Below are 17,534 nucleotides of genomic sequence, written 5' to 3' on the forward strand. Positions count from 1 at the left end.
AGGCTGTGGCAAAAGGGTATGCTTTGCATCTAATACGGCCCCATTTCTGCCAAAAATTGCGATCGTGTGTGTTAGGAGAGGAGCTGAAGGCGGATTCTGGGGTGCAACCAAATGGTACATCGCTTTTATTAAAAAATATTCTCGATCCAGCCCTGCTTTGGGCACTGATACACGCTATAAAGTGATTACGGATAAATGTACTGCATGTTCAATTTCATCTGGACTTATTGCAGCACAAACCTATGTTTTATGGTATTACATGTCTTAAGGAGTCATCACTGTTTCCTTCTAGACATTTTGTTTTAATTTTCCCCACAGATAAAAGTTCAGAGGTGTTAAATCTAGTAGGCGTGCAGGGTATTTGGTATTTGCTGAATGACTAATCCAATGAATCCCAGGTGTACTGTTGAGAAGATCTATAACTATCCATGCACAATGAATAACACATCATTCATATTTGTTACACACGGATTACTTTGTATCCTGTGGGACGTCCTCCAGTAACTGCAGCAGCAAATCTCTCAGGAACTGTAGATTTGTATCACTATTTATAGTTCCATGACAAACCAAGATTGTTGTTTATCCATTTACCTCAGCCAGCATGAATTTTCAGCCGACAGCAGTCCGTATTGCCTAGAGTGATTTGCCCATGGTTTATAAACGGTGTTTTGTATAGAAACGCCACATTACTTGGCAGTTTTCGTGGACATCATAAACGATTTCGAAAGTCATTGCCATGAAACATTTGGTGGAACGAAATGTGGAACACTCCCTTATCTCATCCCATTTAAAGATTCAAGTTGCCTAGAAGTGACATGCTTATTGTGTGTTACTGCTAAAATGTTAGTTGCATTTGTGTTATAATCTGCCGTTCTTTTTCATTGGCATATTATGGCGTTAAGACTTTAGTTTTATGAAACTTCTTTATAATCTCTACAAAGATTGTGATGATTTGGCACAATCAGGATGTGACTCAGCACAACCGCATCGATCCTCTATCAGTTTGGTAACACTCACTATAGAAGGAACCCAACATATCAGTCAGGTTTCCACGTTGATTTGTTGTTACTAGGACATAGACAAAGCTTTCTAAAGAAAACACGTTCTTTGTGAACCAAAAGCAGAAAACGTCACTAAAGACTATAGACTAATTTTGAAATTACTTGTATTATTTACATGGCTTTTTTATTCTTCCAAGTGTCTAGGTTTGATGACTATGATAAGCGAAGGCCCCGTAAAAATATGTGTCGCCGGTACTATCTTTGGCGCAACAGTGGCGCGTTTTTACTCGCTAGTTGTCTGAGGAGAATACTCTCAATTTCAACAGAAATCAGACCCATTTATGTCCTAGCTTATCAATATGGCATCAGAAAATGATGAAACTGTAAGTAGCTTACACAATTTATCGCTAAAGTCGTTCTACATGATTATATGGAACAAATAAGCCTAAGTAATTTATTGCAGTATGAACGTTCAGTCAAACAGTACATCGAGATATGTGAGAGATGTTTCCGAACTTGTCTCAAACCTCGTGGAACAATGCGACTTAGCCCTGGAGAGGTAATTAATACTGGCTTAACATAGAGGTTTTAGTGTGTAGAAGAAATTTATTCAGTCTATGCGCCTTTTTGGTTGTGCATAAGTAATATTTTTTAATGTGTCATTCACAATGCACAACAATATTTTTAATGTGTCATTGTTCCATTGGAATTTCCGGAAAGAGCTGCTGAAACAGTATACTACCTCATGTTCGTAGAGCATGACAATTGATTTTAGTGTTTTGTCAATTCAGTAACTTTCAACACATCTCGTAATATTTGTCTGTATGAAGAATGTTGTGAACCTTTAATTGTCTGCCTAGTTTCCGAGCACTTCTTCCAGTCAGGTCAAGATTTACAGATGTGAAATTCGTCATTAGCCACCTGCTGTAATACTAAAAAGTAGAATATCACAACAGTTACTTCCGGAAGTAAAGTAAACACAACTACTATTGCGAAATTCCAAAGTTTTTGTTTATTTAGGAGATATGGAGTATAGAAATAAATTTACTTATGGTAGTTTTAAAGCTAAGTATCCCCTTTAGTAAAACTGTAAGAAATGCTTCTGATTCAATATTATTGAGCAGTTTTTTTGTAATATTTATAATCTCATATGTTTTAGTGTGGTACTGTACCAGAATTTATATATCTGTGTCCATGTTACATTGCTATTCAAAATTCGATTCTCAGGGGACAGGATGTTATGTGACTGAACAGAAAAGATGCCAATGACTACCTTTAAATGATATATAATAACATTTATTTATTTTTAATGTAATTATCATTCATGGGAATTATGTGGGATTATTATTTTTCTGTAAGTCATAGTAATATACAGGAAGCAGTTTTTCTACTGAGGATTACATATGTAGCCATTCAGAGTCACAGTTTTCCCAGCAAATTTATACTGCTAGTGACACAATGAACTCTTTAACTTCAGCCTCCACAACACTGAGGTGAATGAGGGTGTTTTGGTGTGAAACATACAGTGGAAGATACATTCTTCTCTATATGCACAAGACTATATTAGTGTGGGCTTCAGTACGTGACCATAGGCATGTCTGTGCGTAGTCACTAACTTGAATGCAAACAATGGAACATATGTCCGTAGGAGTTTCTGATATGTAGCTAAGTGTATAACTGTCTTATTTAGATAGCTGCAATGAATGTCTGAGTCGTCATATGTCGTATTTGTGTTGTTATGAAAATTTATGAACTGAAAGGAAGAATGACCTTAAGCATTTATAGCTGAATTTCTAACCAACAAGGTGAACTGACTGTTGACATAGAATTATATTTTTTTCCAGTTTACTTGTCCATAACTTATCACTTCCCTTCTTTTGAAAATTCCATAAAGATAGTGATGCCAATTATGTGAATCACTCCTTACCACTCTTGTTCTGAGCCATTTCAAAATATTCTCCCATATGTTGTTGGCATTTATATTGCCGTATACCCTGTTTTGCCCAATATACCTGAGTATAGAGATATGGATGGTTACTAGTGGGATCACATTGAAAATAACTCCTCTTTGTGAGTGCTAAATACTCACCTGTATAGCTAATACCAATAACACATACAATTTTGGCATTGACAGTGCCAAACAGTGCATATCAGTCTGTATAATGCTGAAGTGTTAGCCTAGTGCATATCATTTTTCCATCTAGTACTCACTGAATGAGTGTTGCAGTTGCTTCTGAATGAGTCAATATTGACAAAAATCACATGGGAATATATATATATATATATATATATATATATATATATATATATATATATATATATATAAGGAAAAAGATAGATTGCTACTCACCATAAAGATGACACACTGAGTCTCAGACAGGCACAAAGAAAAAGCTGCTACACATTTAGCTTTTGACCAAAGCCATCTTAAGAAAAGTAATTACAAACACACACACACACACACACACACACACACACACACACACACACACACACAAACGTGCACATTCACTCCCATGTGTGAATGAATGAATGAATGGGCAAGTGTGCTTTTCCTTTCACGAAGAAGCCTTTAGCTGAAACCTAAATGCGTAATGCTCTTTTTGTTGTACCTGACTGCAACTCGACATCTCATCTTAACAGTGAGTAGCAATCTGCCTTTTTTCCTTATATCAATGATATTCCAACTTGGAGTTTCCCTGGTTTGATTTCTTATATTTAAGTTATTTATGAACTTTCATGTAAATACAAAAATTTTAAATCAGTTTAGGCCTATGTAAATAATTTCACTTTCTTTATATTCAGACATTCTTCAATGTTATACAAGTGATTTGTTTATTCAATGTTATAAAAGCAATTTGTTATTAAAAATTGCTTTACCTGCACTTTGAATTTATGAAATTCCTTAACTTCCTTTATTGCAGCAGGCAATGCACTAAAAAGTATTTTGGGTTGATAAGGTACACATTTTTGGCAAAGGACATTTTTGTGAGTGTCTCTGTGAAAATCATCTATGTTTCTTGTTTCATAGTTGTGACTCTGTTTGTTCAAAGCTGAATATTTATGGCAACTTTTCAGAAAGCACAGACATCAATAAATGTATAAGATAGGAAGTGTCATTGTTTTAAATTATTTAATATTTCCCTTCGTGACTCTCTATGGGAGACTCATTTCATTATTCCGATAACTCTTTTTGAAATTAGAATGTTTGTGTTTTCCTGAATAATCACACCATATCTAAGCAAGCTGTTCATATAAGCATAACAGTCAAACAACAATGATTCAGTGGAGCAGCAGTCCCTAAATGTTCTTATCACATTTGAGTATTTACTTAGTTTTCTATTCAGAACTTCTAGATCCTTCTCCCCTCGCAAGTGCCAATCCACCAGTATGCCGAGAAATTTTGTGTATGGAGCTTGTGCAATAGTAGAGTTTTTCAACTCAGCTTTTATGCTGCTTCCAAGAATGTATTCTGTCAACCCTTAATCCAAAGAACTTAAAACCATCAACCCCTCTGATGGTTTGATCACCCTGGGCAATAAAATTTTGCTTTTACAAGAGGTCAATGGCAGAAACTATATGCTTTGCACTCTGTTATAGTGCAGCATTAATCTCTCCTCAGAAAGCCACATGCTCATGTTACTGACTGTCTTGTTACCTACATAGTGTACATACTGAAGTAATTAAAGTTGTGGGATACCTCCCAATATCCTGTAGAAACCCCTTTTGCCCGGTATAGTGTAGCAACTCGATGAGGCATGGACTTAAAAACCCGCTGGAATTCATTTGCAGAAATTTTGACCCATGCTGCCTCTAGAGCTATCCATAATTGTGAAAGGGTTGCCAGTACAGGATTTTGTGCATAAACTGACCTCTCTATTATGTCCCATATTGGGGGCTCTGGGTGAGCAAATTGTTTGCTCAAATTGTCCAGAATGTGCTTCAAACCAGTCGCAAACAACTGCGGCCCAGTGCCATTGCACGTTGTCAGCCATAAAAATTCCATTGTTGTTTGGGAACATGAATTCCTTGAATGGCAGCAAATGGTATCCAAGTGGCTGAACATAACTATTTCCAGTCAATGATCAGTTCAGTTGGACCAGAAGACCCTGCCCATTCCATGTAACACAGCCCACACCGTTATGGAGCCAGCACCAGCTTGCACAGTGCCTTGTTGACAACTAGGGTGTGTTGCTTCAAGGCATCTGTGTCACACTCAATGCTACAATCAGCTCTTACCAACCTATGTAGGGACTTGTCTGCACAGACTGATATATGTCCAACTGATATGGTCATGAGCCCAGGAGAGGTGCTGCAGTGGATGTTGTGCTATTAGCAAAGGAATTTACGCCTATTGACTGCTGCCATAGCCCCTTAATGCCAAATTTCACCACACTGTTCTAACGGATACATTCATCATACATTCCACATTGATTTCCTCGGCTATTTCATGCAGTGTTGCTTGTCTGTTAGCACTGACTACTCCATTCAAATGCCGTTGCTCTCGTTCATTATGTAAAGGCCATCAGCCACTACATTGTATGTGGTGAGAAGTAGTACCTGAAATTTGGTATTCTTGGCACACTATTGAACCAATGGATCTCAGAATACTGAATTCCATACTGATAACCAAAATGGAATGTTCCATGCATCTGGCCCCAACCACCATTCTGCATTCAAAGTCTATTAGTCCCTGTTGTGCAGCTTCAATCTTGTTGGATCTCTCTTCGTATGAACCAACTCAATACGAATGACAACTCCACCAGTACACTGCCCTTTAAACATAATGTACGCAATACTTCCATCATCTGCATGTGTGCATGTTGCCATACCGTGACTTTTGTCACGTCAGTGTATAACACTCTATTTCTTTCAGATAACACTTGTCTCATCCTCAAAGGGATAAATGTTTGGGCCAACTATCACGTTTAGTAACAGATCTTTTATAAGATCAAGAAAGAGCATATTGAATACTTACTGTATTAGTAAACAAAATAATAAAATATAGGTATTAGCAGAATACATGAGAATGGTTGCTGAGTTCTTCGGGATTATACTGAACACCAGTATCATGGAATATTTGCATTTTTTTCTAAATTTTGATAGCTTTTGAGGTCATCAAAGTCAACATGACCGTGTGGCATGGACATTTTTTAGCATTTCTAAATTATTGTGCTTTATGACTTGTCTATAAGACCTGTGTCAATGACAGGTACACAAACAAAAGGTACAGAGCTTTGCTTTACTAGCTTTTGGAATGGAATTCCTTTCTCAAGCGTGTACAAGAAATGTGCATACAAACACACACACACTCCCACACATGCACATGCCTGTCTCCCTACATTACACTGAATCGACTGTGCACAATGTAGAGAGATGGGCATGTGCATGTGAGTAAGTGTATGTGTGTGTTTGTGTGCATGTTTGTCCTACAAACTTGAGAAAGGAATTTCATTCTGAAAGCTAGCAAAGCAAAGCTCTGTACCTGTCGACAACACAGTGCTTCTTTCAGTGAAGTGTCTCCTATAGTCCTAAGTAATTCATTATTCTCAATTAGAACTCTCTGTACATAATTGTCTTTAAGACCTGTTCCATCTAAGTAAATAGCTTTGTTTCTAATTGGTTTGAACTGTAACAGGTTAAGGAATAGTGTTACTCTATTAACACAAATCCATCTGTATCCTGCCAATTCAAAGATTTTATTATTCACTTTACTAACCCAGTAAGTATTTAATATGGTCCAGGCTATGAGTGGAGACTTCCTCTTTTACAACTATAATGGTAACACAAATTAAAAAATTTTCTGTAAGTTCATAAATTTTATAAAATCAAATGAATTTTCTCAGTGCAGTGTGGCTTTTGACATTTACATGCAATGTTGTTATGACAGTTCTAAAATTGTTGGTACTACTATGTTAAGGAAAAATTATGTACATATCTAAGTTCCAGAGGAAGAGAAACAGCTAATACCATGCAAATCAAACCATTAAGCCAACTGTGAGTTACCAATTTATACTGATTGTGTGTTCTGGGACAAGACAGGGTCATAAAACCACATAGACTGCAGACTATTCGTGTGATTATCTTTAAAAGTAGAGACATTAATGAAAAAAAGGCTCCTACATGTGCTAGAAGTGTAGGTAGTTTCGTTTGTTTAATTTTATTTCTAGTTTTTCAGGTCAGTGGAAGTGGTTTCAATACCTTAGGTGTTAGAGGAGTGTTAATTCCTTAACCATTTGTGTGTGTGTGTGTGTGTGTGTGTGTGTGTGTGTGTGTGAGAGAGAGAGAGAGAGAGAGAGAGAGAGAGAGAGAGAGAGAGAGACTTTGGCTCACAATTGTCTTTTGTATAATGTTCTGCATGATTGTTCACTCTCTCTACATATTTCAGTAACTTACAGTAGAGTGTTATATGTGAGTAAAGTGAAGTATGTATATTGAAAAACTAAACAGGAAACAGTCTGTTGGGTAACTTTATGGCTATTGGCCATGCCACAGAACCCACAGTGTAGCTGTACAATACTGTTTGCAGCAGATAGATATATACAACATGATATAATTTCTATGCAGTAAGGCTGGTGGGTGTGTGAACAGGTGAAGATTTATTTAAAGCCTTAATCAAGTAGAAATCACTGTCATTTCATAACAGTATTAGTTAAGAGACATAGCAACAAACAGAAGTTCAAGAAGCTCTCTAAACTGTAGCATGATACTGTATTTATTCTGTATAGACTTTATCAATTTAGTCAGAGCCTGGAGAGAGAAAAAACAATAATTGTGAATATCATAGAAAGTAACTGTTCCAAGCATAATTTTTGAGCTTACAAACATAAGATACACACTTCAGTGTCAAATAGGTTCACTTTCTTAAATAAAATAATATCAAACTGTTTAATATGTGGCTCACACTCCTGGTTTGTTGTACAAAATTTTTTACCTCTCCACTGTGCTCATCTTTCCTTGTCTGTAGACTCTTCTTCCTTCCATAATCCTTGCATTTATTACCAGTGTCTTCTCTTTTGCTCTGAAAGATAGATATGTATTCCCATCTTTCTTAGTTGTTGTTGATGCAGTAGGTGACAATGATGTGTCAACCAGCCTGAAAGACTTCAAGAAGAGGTATACATTACTTTCCATTTAAGGAATTTGATGATGTTTTGTATGGAATGTGACACCACAGAGTACACAGAAGATCTTTAGGGACCTAAGTGAAACAAATGCCAGTCATATCCAGTGCGATGACGTAGTTAAAATATACAAATAATTCACAGCATCCTCCCTGTTGGTGAAGAAGTCCTGAACTGGCACACATAGTAGGGTAGAGATACACTTCAGCTCTTGGATTATAAATCTTTTTCAGAAAGAGGCAGTGTAGAGTGTCATTGCAAATTTTCTACTGAGATTTGAATACAGTATCTGCAATGTATGTGGGCTTCTGAAGTGGGGAATGGGAAACAAGTAATGATTCTAATGCATGATTGTACTCCTGTTACCCATTAAATGCCAAATTCTTCTGAAGTAGCGCCAAAACAATGCTAGAAACAGCTTCAAGGTGACCAGGATAAGCCTGTATATACACTGTCTCACAAAAATGTGAAGTACTCAGAAGGAGTGCAGGAAACAAAAAGAAAGCTTTATGGCTTGTAAGGGTATTTGATGTAATTTCAGTGATTACAAATTTCAGTAAACTGTATAAAGATTCTGGAAGTATTAGCCTGCTTATCAGTATGACATTGCACCCACTCTGGCTTATATGCATGGACCCAATTTGGTAGGGAAGGGTGTTATAAAGCTGTTGTATCCTCTTTTGAGGCAATCTGGCCAACAGCTGTTGTAACTGGTCCTGCATATCCTGGATACTGATACTGGTATATAGTTGATAACCAAGCTACTCAAAAACATGTTACATGGATATAGGTACAGGGATATAGGTGGTCATTGTAGTTATAGGTGGTCATTGTAGTACTTCAACATTATGCAGACAGTTTGTAGAGATATAAGTTGTGTACAAAGAAATAGGAGACTTCAGCTATGTGTAAAGAAACTTTGGTAATAATACTATAACTACTGTTTTTGAGGAACAGTACAATCATAACTACCACTGATATTGATAGACCAATTCCAATATGTAGAAAGGGACTGGATAGCTTCAGTGTAGAAACTTCTGGGTTGCTGAGAGACCAAGTTTGCATCAATGTTCTGCACTTCCTAGTCGCAACTGAACCTTTGACTTTTCACAGAATGTTTTAAGGGGCCAATGATATGCGAGTCACATGGGGAGGTATTGGGGGTGGAAGAAGGATGTTCTATGACTCCCATCAAAGTTTTTGAAGGAGTCTGAAGAACTTCTTGACCATGAATCCTCTTTCATAACTGTGACACCAACGAAATATTGTGCAATGTGTGAGACACTGGTCTCCACACAGCTCTTTCATCTTCCAATAAATTTGTGAAGCATGCTCCCCTTCTGCATGAAGAAATCAGATAACCGCTCTTTGTGGTGATTGGAGGAATCCATCAGGCATCTAACTATGCAAACATCTCTCTGGTAATGAGGAAATTTGTACAAATCTGTTATGCAGTGGTGCTACAGTTAATTTATCCCTTTCAGTTGGGTATATCTTATATGTGCCATATGTGGACAAGAAGTGTTCTATTAAAGAATGGCACCATGGTACTGTCATACGAGAAGTAACACATGAGGACACAGGAGGTTCATCATGTACCGTTGTGCCATCAGAGTCTGAAGACTGTAATAAACAAAGATGTTATGTAATTTCTTCAGATTATGGAGACCTAGGTTAACATCTTATTTTCTGCCATGGTTGTAGGTACTTTGAGATATGTAACATCTGATTCATGTCTTTCAATATTTACACAATATTTTAGAGTCTGTCAAAGGTCTGGCTTGCTTAAAGTTTGTAAAGTATATATCAATATTTTTATACACTACTAGGTTAAACTGAGTAGTCTTCCTTAAAATATTGCAACAAACTATAAAATACACTCCTCAATTTTGTTTTATGAAATCAATATAACATAACTTATGTGAGTTTCCACTTTTATGTGTTGAACTTCATAAACTATGTTATTTTGAGCATAGGGTATGGCATAACACCTCTATTTCTGATGAACATTTAATTAATTTTGTCGCTTTCATAGATACATTTTAGCTCCTTAATATTTTTGAGTATTTTTTATGTGTGAGAAATATCAACTAATTTTGAGTTGTGTGAAATATTAATAGAAGAATTTCATTCTGCCACCAGTTTTCTTCCTCAAATGTTCTGGATGCTTCTAGAACATTATATTATTGACATATATACTGTAATTGGCACCAAAGACATGAAGTTTGTCACTAGTATTTCTAGTGTGCTGAGTTTCAGTTCATGACATTCATTGCAATGGATGACTACGCATAATGTGTTTATACTGTGATTTTACCTGATGTGAAAATGTTTCTGATTGCACATAGTAGAAAGAAATAGTGGATATGTAAAAATCAACAAGCTATGCCTTAGCCGTCTCTGAAACAAAACGCAGGACCAAAGTTTACTTTCAGTAAGGTTGTTAACTCAAGACAACTCCTAGACACTGACATCAACTGCAACATAAAGTACTTTTTTCTTTGGTATAAAGTTGTAATATTAGCAATTTGTTAAAAGAATTTCAACATACGTGTGGTGTCATTACAGTGCAGACAATATAGGAAATTTCTTGAACATCAACAGTAGATAAGGGGGGACTTAATAAGACAACCAATGGCTCCCAGCACCATGACTCCAGGAATACCATTGCTGTGCCTCTCCAAAAAGAATGAGACCTCTCCAAGGTGAGTACCATACTCACCAACAATGGTCACCCAAGATAGTATAGAACTGTGATTCATTGCTGAACACAATGCGATGCCATTCATAGCAGTCCATGCTTCTCCATTGTGGCACCACTCCAAATACAGCCATTTGTGTTGTGGTGTTAACGTCAGCCTATGCCTGGGACAGTAATTCCCTAACCCAGCTGCCACTAGTCTCTATCCAATGGTGGGGGATGACACAGAATGTAGCAGGGAGTCCATTAGTTTTTCTACGAGGGCAGGCACAAATGTTAATTGGATACTATGTGCTTCGTGTACAAATGGTGAGTTTCTCTTTTGGTGTCCAAATGTGGTTGACCAGTACCTTGATTATGAATATTCCTGCCCTTACATTCCCTTGCAGTCCAACATCAAGCCATTTTTCACTTATAGATGCTCCAATAATGTGGGTATTGCATGACTTCACCATCCAAAAAACTGGAGACACACAATGAGGTCCCTTTCAAACTCTGTCAGATGCTGATAGTGCTGTCTCACAGGAAACATCTCAATGTCCTTCACAGTGATCATCAAACAGCTGATGCTATTCACACCCCATACAAATTGTACCAGGTCTGGTAACATACTAAACATGAACAACACTAATCCAATGCCATGGCAGCTCTACCTGTCCCAGAAAATTGCAAATCCAATCATTACCTAATTGCTGATGGTGTCTACAAGTATGAAGTTACACTGACAGCTGACTGTGTCTTCGAGGTGCTTCACTTTTTTGCATCTTAGAAAGGAAGGGAGAATTTTTTTTAAGATTAATGTGGGATGATTATGGAATAACAGTGAGAATCAAACATTCTGGGAAATGTTTACTAATGACAGTAAAGCCTCTTAGTCAAACTGGTGGAAGAAACAGAAAAATGAATTAAATAAAAAGTGAGCAACAAGCTTCAGATTGTTCTGCATTCATCCTACTTTTGAAAACAATGAAAATAGTGAAGGGTCAGGTGTGGCTGTTAATCTGTTGAAAAGTGAAAGTAAGAAACCTAGTAAGAAAAGTATAGTGCGAGAATAAAATTTTAAAGAGATTGAAGATTATGAGAGAAAAGACTATTGATATATGAAAGTCAAAATTGTTGGCTGCAAAAAGGAATGCCCAATAGACACAGAAAGCCCTGTCTCAGAAATAACACAGAAATTTTGAGATAGAATTATGACTGGAATGAATTTTGGTGAGTTATCAATAATAGGACTGAAATCAAATGTTGTTCACTCTTGAAATTAAAAACAGAACCTTTAAACATAGGCAGGCAGTGATTCAAGAAAATTTCCTTCTGGACATGGATTGGATAGTAAAATAAAATGCCAATTTTGTTTGGGGTGGAAAAAAATATGATAATTACTGAAACTAAAATAATATTACTTTGTATAAAGCTAAGTTTGTTGTAAACTATGCAAAAGGGTGCAATCATAATAGCAAAATAACTATTATAGGGATAACCAACACCATTTTTATATTATTTATGTGATCAAAATTTTTTAATAATTTGTTAACTGTAAAGTCAATGAAGCTATAACTTTAAACCCTGAGTGGAAGACAAAGTTGGATGAAATGTCATGTGATTTGCTAGATATGTTTTGTTATAAACTAGGGAAAGTCAAAAGCTATCAATGCAAGATACACCTTAGACCTCACCAACCATTTTTATGAAACCCTATGGTATCATTTTTTTCAAATATCAAGGCAGTAAAAAATGAGATTAAAAAAATGGAATCATGGGAAATCATAGAGTTATGGAAAAAGAATATGAATAGCGGTATGCGGAATAAACTGTTCCCACTAATATCTGCACATACATATATTTCGACAATTATCATACACATACACACAGTACAAGGTATGAGAACAGACTGAATTAACATGGCGGCTCAGATGAGCTACCTGAGTCCCAAAGATTAATGTTGTCGATGGCCGATAATGCCTATCGACGCCACAGAGTAAAGTAACAGTGAATACAACTACCCTCCAATAATTTTTTCATAATAAGGTGGTCATGTCAGGCTTGTTCTCAGTTCAAGACAGTTGAATAAGTTCCTGCAAAGAGAGAATCATGGTCAAGAAAATACGGGATAACTATTATATAAAGCTGAATGTGTGAAGTTTACAAGCAGCTAAGATCTGACTTAAAGTTTTCACCAAATTTGTCTTGATCCATGTTCTAGAAAATACACAGCATTTTTATAATAAGGTAGATGTTTTCAAATATCACGTTGCACCTTTTGATTAAATGTACCTGTTGCTGAATCTATTAGAGCCTTGGATTTTGTTTTGTGGAATGAAGTCAATTCAAAAATAAGTGTTTATGTAGGTGACATTCTAATAACAGGAAAAACACACACACACACACACACACACACACACACACACACACACACACACACACACACACACACACACATCCAGCCGCACTGATTTAGTTTTTGTGTGATTTTCCTAAATTGGTTCAGGCAGGTGCCAGGATACAGTTTTTGATGTTGCTGACCAACAATAATACAATAATTTTTAAATGGACACACCACTATTTAACTGTATTGTTTTTTTTTAATTATGCCCCAGGTTTTGGACTTTACCATTTTAAAGTGATTGAGTTTTTTGTCATTAACATATATTGAGCTTGATGTCCAGCATTATATGGTAATGACATAAACTCAATCGCTTGAAAATGGCATAAATAGCTGAAATCTGGGCATAGTTAAATAAACAACAATACTGTCAAATGGTAGTGTGTCCATTTAAATAGTTGCCAGGATGGTTCCTTTGGAAGGGTACTGCCAATTTTCCTCCCACACCTTTCCCTATTCCAAGCTTGTGCTCCGTCTCCGTCTCATTGTCGACAGGACGTTTAACACTGATCTCCTCCTCCTCCTCTTCCTCACCCTCCCTCCATATTGTCTCTCTTGCTGCACATCTCACAGTGTTCTGTGCTGGGGAAAAAAAAGTGCTTGTTTAGGCTTTTGACAGGAGATGACATTAATGTGACTGGTCAGTGTATAATAAGTGTTAACCTGATATGTAACATAAGAATAATTTAATTTGATAATTACACACAAAAACTGGACATTTAGAAAAAATATCCAATCTATCTGCTTCATTTTTTTGTTTTGTTTTTCATTGTAACATGTGTTTGCAGTCCATCCTTAAAGATAAGGAGCTGACTCCTTAGTGGTAGGGATTTTGATTGATCTGTGGAATTATGGTGCATTCAGAAGATGAAAGTGACTGTGCCATAAAGATTGCTGATATACTTCTGTGGGCTCTATCATATTCACAATTATTTGTGTTTATATCCATCAATTTCTTCAATTTTTGTATACCCACAGCCAACTCAATGAAAGATAGCTGCTACACTGGAAACAGAATACTCCTGTAGCATTAGACCTATAGTTGTGTCCTAAGCATTGCAGTTTAGTGGACTAATTATTTACTAAAATATTTTCTGTTTATTTAAATTCATATGCTGTATGACTTTTCAGTATATTATTGTGCTACATGATTGGTCACGTGAATTTTTGCAACTATATTATTATTGCATTATGAAAGAATATACGGATTTCATACTATGTTGTATTTAGACAATTACTATCATGTATGTAAGAATTACAGTGGCTTGTGTGTTTCAGGTAAATTGTATGGAAGCATGCATAAGGAGAGAATTAAGACGCAACAAACAGAGGGCAGAAATCACCTCTCAGCAGAATAATTAATATGTATTTGGTAGTGGATTCTGTTTTGAGTTGAAACATAACATTTAATGAACATCATCTTCAAGTTTTTAAATGTAACACTAAAACTTTGCACATTATTGGAAGAAAAGTTAATATGTAATAAAAAATGTTTGCCTTTGTAGATTATCTCTGTGTTTATTTCCCATAGTCCTTGTACAGATTTCTCTGAAACAGTTTTTATAATTGTGCTGTGCTGAAGATTTCAGTCTGTATGTAAACGTCCTTAACTACACTGATTGTGACTCATCAGATATTCGTGGGTCTCATCAGATATTTTTGTGCTTGATGTGAATCCTTACACTCTTTCACTGACTCTTTAGTTGATTGTGCATTTTCAAGTAGCATATTTTATGAAAATCCCATTGTATCCATAACTCTTTCAGCATTACCACAGAAGTACTACCTGTAAATGTTTCAGCATATCACATTCCAGCCATTCTTGGTAACAATCTTTCACAGGTAGATAGGCCGATGTTTCTACAGACAAAAATGAAATTGCCATTGACTTGAGATGTTCAGAATTTAGTTCTGGTATTGTGTGCTACTTCTATTTATCTGTTTTAAGGTGTAGATCAGTACATAATACAGTTACATACAGAGGAAATCCAGAGGGAAACTTTGAGGAGCAGTAACACACTCTAAGAGTAAAAAAAAAAATTATCCAAATGGGACAGAAAATGGTAGTCCAAATGGGACAGATATTGGTAGATATGACGTTCATGCACAGGCAAAAAAATGATATCACTTTCAGAAAAATCGTATGATTTATTCAAGAGAAATGGCTTCACAAATTGAGCAAGTCAGTAACGTTTTGGACCACAATGTGTAAACATGGACAAGTGTATAACAGAAAACATTGATACCAGCTGTAGTGACCACCTTTTGCAGTTAAATCATACCTGCAAATCACATTTCGACCTATGTACAAAATATTATCGATAAAAACTGTTATAGTCACAAAAATATTGAACACTTCCAGTATCCAATCAGCAAAAATTCTTGGAGAGAAGTATATGATACCTCAGTTACCAATGGAAAGATGGGGATTTTTTTGATCATTTTCAAGCATAACTTTGACATAGCTTTTCTACAAAGGAAAACGATTTCCAGAAACACAGACACATACAAAAACTGGATTACATCAGGCATTAGAGTATCTTTAGAAAGGAAGCATTAACTTTTTCTGCACCCAAAAACTGACAGCAGTCCAGAAATCCTTAGTTATTTCAAAAAATACAAGTTGGTTTTGAAACGTGTCTTAAAATGATTGCCCATTACATGTTAGGCACTGAGAACCAGTACTGTTTGCAGATGACACCAGTCTATTGATTGAAAGAAATAAAAAAGAAAATCTTACTGTATCTGCAAAAGATATTATTGAAGAAGTCTCTGAATGGTTCACCGGAAAATGGCTAATAGTTAATCCCCGAAAAACAGTAGTCATGAATTTTCACACAGATCAGAATAAAAATGCAGCACAACCGGTAATTTATATAGATAACTAAAACATTAGTGCTATCGCTGAAACTAAATTTCTTGGGATTCACATCCAGGAAAATCTTAAATGGACCTGTTGTATCACGTCCCTAAATTCATAACTAGCAAAAATGAGCTGTGTAGTGAGAACTGATTGCAATAATACCAGTGCAGAATCAGTTAGGACTGTATACTTTGCTCATGTACACTCAGTACTGAAGTACAGTACCATTATGTGGGGAAACATACACCAGGCCATAACTGTTTTGAGTAAACAAAAAGCAATTATAAGCATCATGAAACAAGCAAGCAGCAGAAAACCATACAAACCTCTCTATAAAGATCTAAAGAGGCTACCCCTTCCCTGCATTTATATACTGGAAGAAGTCATGCATGTCAATAACAGTATACCGAGAAAAGAAAGCCTTTTTCCTCAAAACAAAAGTGTCCATGATTACAGTAACATGTCAGACAGTGAGATACATGTTAGTCGTTGTAACACCACATTATACCAGAAAGGTGTGTATCATGCGGGAACAAAACTATACAACAGATTACCAAGGTATGAAACTTCCTGGCAGATTAAGACTCTGTGACAGACTGAGACTTGAACTCGGGACCTCTGCTAAAGGCAAAGGTCCCAAGTTCAAGTCTTGGTCTGGCACACAGTTTTAAACTGCCAGGAAGTTTCATATCAGTGCACACTCCGCCGCACAGTGAAAATCTCATTCTGGGAAACACCCCCCAGGCTGTGGCTAACCCATGTCTCTGCAATATCCTTTCTTCCAGGAGGCTAGTTCCGCAAGGTTTGCAGGAGAGCTTCAGTGAAGTTTGGAAGGTAGGAGATGAGGTACTGGCAGAAGTAAAGTTGTGAGGACAGGGCGTGAGTCATGCTTAGGTAGCTCAGTTGGTAGAGCACTTGCCTGCATAACGCAAAGGTCCCGAGTTTGAGTCTCGGTCCGGCACACAGTTTTAATCATCCAGAAAGTCTCACACTCCACTGCAGAGTGAAAATCTCATTCTAGATTACCAAGACATGTAAAACCTCTTCCTGAACTACAAAACTTTTAAAAAGTCTCTGACAGCTTACCTAGTGCAAAACTGCTACTATTCACTCTCACAGTACCATTTGCAAGAAAAAAATTTACTTTGTAGAAATAAGCTATAAATATACTGTATTTAATAAAATTTGTAATTATTAACTACATGGATCCAATTTGCCATAAAAATTGAAATGATGTATGTTTGATGTCTGTAAAACCAATAGCTAAAAAGGTTTTCTGCCCAATACCTGGTGTATGATATGTATACTGAGAAAGAGATTTATTTGAACAAATAAATAAATAAAGGGGTAAGCTGACACTGTAATTGATACACCTTATGTAGAATCCATGAGAGGAATAAGGCTTTGGACGAATTCGAGTCTGTCACACCGAAAGCCAAAATACGTTCTCCCGGTCTTTTTT

General features: G+C 36.4%; 1 long non-coding RNA gene across 2 annotated transcripts; it reads left to right on the forward strand.

Moving 5' to 3' along the window:
• Nucleotides 1-1,231: 1,231 nt before the first annotated feature.
• On the forward strand, nt 1,232-14,565 carry LOC126469762 (uncharacterized). 2 transcript variants are annotated; one of them, XR_007586067.1, is made up of 3 exons: nt 1,232-1,384; nt 1,465-1,560; nt 14,488-14,565. It is a non-coding gene; the product is annotated as an uncharacterized LOC126469762 (long non-coding RNA). The 2 variants fall into 2 exon arrangements; XR_007586068.1 differs by lacking the exon at nt 14,488-14,565 and adding an exon at nt 10,694-10,821.
• The last annotated feature ends 2,969 nt before the right edge of the window (nt 14,566-17,534 follow it).

Source organism: Schistocerca serialis, chromosome 3, assembly GCF_023864345.2.
Source record: "Schistocerca serialis cubense isolate TAMUIC-IGC-003099 chromosome 3, iqSchSeri2.2, whole genome shotgun sequence".
Classification (NCBI taxonomy): domain Eukaryota; kingdom Metazoa; phylum Arthropoda; class Insecta; order Orthoptera; family Acrididae; genus Schistocerca; species Schistocerca serialis.